The sequence below is a fragment of the Orycteropus afer genome, unplaced genomic scaffold, assembly GCF_000298275.1.
Source record: "Orycteropus afer afer isolate SDZICR_OR568_19922 unplaced genomic scaffold, OryAfe1.0 scaffold00100, whole genome shotgun sequence".
NCBI lineage: Eukaryota > Metazoa > Chordata > Mammalia > Tubulidentata > Orycteropodidae > Orycteropus > Orycteropus afer.
In genome coordinates, this window is record NW_006921687.1 from 7,604,493 (window position 1) to 7,607,164 (window position 2,672).

General features: G+C 39.4%; 1 protein-coding gene and 1 non-coding gene across 2 annotated transcripts in view; one reads left to right on the forward strand and one right to left on the reverse strand.

Annotated features, from left to right (window-relative positions):
- The window catches only part of IPO8 (importin 8), an 80,055-nt gene that overhangs the window by 10,987 nt on the left and 66,396 nt on the right, over positions 1-2,672 (forward strand). The window lies entirely within an intron of this gene.
- Positions 243-349, reverse strand: LOC122150181. Its single transcript, XR_006163526.1, has one exon. It is a non-coding gene; the product is annotated as a U6 spliceosomal RNA (small nuclear RNA).

Here is a 2,672-nt window from a genome sequence, read left to right on the forward strand (position 1 = left end):
TGACCAAGCAGTGACCACAACCTTGCCCCTTGTCAGCTCTACTATACACCTGGGAATTCTGATCATTCACATAAACTTATAGGACCACTGTCTGCCAACCCTATATATGTTCTTGGACACATTCCCCATTTCATAGACATACCTAATCGTTTAGCCTACCCACCCATCTATCCATCCATATACCCATGTTTGCCTTTACTGACAACACAGTATTGTATGTGCAAAAGGGTTCATCTTTGTTGAAAAATATGGAACGCTTCATGAATTTGTGTGTCATCCTTGCGCACGGGCCTTGCTAATCTTCTCTGTATCGTTCCAATTTTAGTATATGTGCTGCTAAAGCGAGAACTCAGGCTGTAAATCTTTATGGAAGCAGACTATCTTATCTTTCTACTGCAGAGTGGCTGGTGGGTTTGAACCACTGACCTTTTGGTTAGGTGCCAAATGCCTTAACCATTGCACTACCAGAGCTCGTTAGTGTAAATATAGAAGACATTAAATCTATATTATTTTTGTCTCCTGTAAACTGCTGTTAAAACATCTGTCTTCTTAAAAACTACTCTAAAATTCTAGTGGTTTTAATTATGAATAAAAAGGTAAATTTACCTAAGTTTTAAGATTTACCTTAAATACTTAATGCTTTCATGATAGAATTATTTTCTGCTTTGAATTTTTTGTTGATTCCATGTGTTTGCAGTAATGGAAGACATGCTGAAATCAATGAAAAAATTTTTTGAGGTAATACAGAATTTGAAAAAGTTAGGTGGAAGCCATAAGTCCCAAGTGGACTTTGGTGGTAGGATTGGTGGGGTGAGGTCATTTCTTCAGCTTCACTCAGTTATACAGGTCCCTGCCAGGTGGCAGCAAGTACTAGAACTGGGAGAGCTGCTTTCTCTCCCAGAGGCTGAAAATATTGATGGGTGATATATTACCCATGTGTCATGAAAGGGTTAAATATGCCAATTTTTTCCAAATGAATTTTTAGTCAACATTTATCTTCCTTAAAGTGCTTTATATACATAAATGAATATGATTAATTAAAAAAATGGAGTGATATGCAGAAACCCAGCTGTGTATTGAAAGGGATGCCACCGTAGAATCTCTGGGTCATTATCTGGCTTTAGCATCACTGAGAATTAACAAGTTTTTTCTCAGAATGTCAGTGGGGAAGGCTGAGTGTGAACTCGAGGAAACATAGGGTTTATTGAAGTGAAGGCATCTGGCAGGGCCGTAATATGGTCCAAGTAATGGAAATCTGGAGGGAATATGGTCATAAGGAAGGGACTGCTTTGTATTTTTTTGCTTCTAAGGTTGCCGTAGCCAAACTCAGGATTAGGTCAAAGTACAACACATATGTAGGGTGAAATGACCAAACAGCAGGGCACTACCGAAATTTTATCATTACAAACTCACTTGGGCATCATCAAGCTTAAAAGTTGGTACAGCAGCATAGGGCAGTGTTTTGGTTACCTGGTGGTGCTCTGACAGGAATATACCACAAATGGGATGGTTGAACAAACAGGAGTTTATTCTCTTACAGTTTGGAGGCTTTAAGTCCAAGTTCAAAGTGCCAGGCAGGTCCTAGGGGCTGGGTGAAAGCCCCTCAACTTTTGGCTTCAGCTCTCCCTCCTGCTTCCAGCCCACTGAAGCTAGAGGCTTTTCTTCACTCAGACAGCTGCTGGCTGATGAGGCTGACAAGCCCAAGGTTGACAAGTAAAAAGGCATAGTCCTGATGTTACCAAACCACACGGCAGGCCATTAATTCAAGTCCATTGAAAGTCCCAAGGTTGGCAGAGCATGGCAGGCTGCTGAACAACGACATGGCTACATACAGGGTCCAAGTGTACCATAGGCTAAAGACCATTTCCAAAGCTGCTGCTTATCTATGGGAAGCACACCACATCCCTAAAGCAGCTACTCAGCTGCTCCAATAGATTCCACCATGAAGTTAATTGCCAATCTCACCATGGGGAATAACTACATCCAGCTGCCCAGCCACTCAACCAGACTTCAGCCAAGTTGACACACGAACTTAACTACCACAGGCAGTTTTATGATGATGGTTCTCAACCCTTGTTTGTCTCTTGAGTCATGCTATTCAGTCTGCAATTGTTCCCCCCATATCACATGCACAGCTATTTAATATCTGTTCTACTGTGTTGGATCTCTTGTTTCCTGTAGCCCATGTTTTTTTATTTAAAAAAAATCATAAACAAAATGAAAGCACTTATAATTTGGGAAGAAACACTTGTGATGTATAGGCCAAATACAGAGTGGATATTTTAAATTCGTAAATAGCTCTTAGAATTTATTAAGAATAAAGCGTTTTGACTAAATAACACAATCAACCACCTTGACCTTATAGACATCTACAGAGCACTTCACCCAACAGAAGCACAATACACATTTCTTCAGTGCACATGGTTCATTTTCCAGAAAAGACTGTATGTTAGGACACAAAACAAGCCTCAATAAATTAAAAAACATTGAAATACTACAAAGCGTCTTCTTGGATTACAATGCTATGAAATTAGAAATCAATAATACGAAGATCAGGGAAAAAATATATATGTGGAAAGTGAATAACATACTGCTCAAAAAACTATTGGGTAACAGAAGAAATAAAGTGTGAAATAAAAATTCCTGGAAACAAATGAGAATGAAGGTACAAC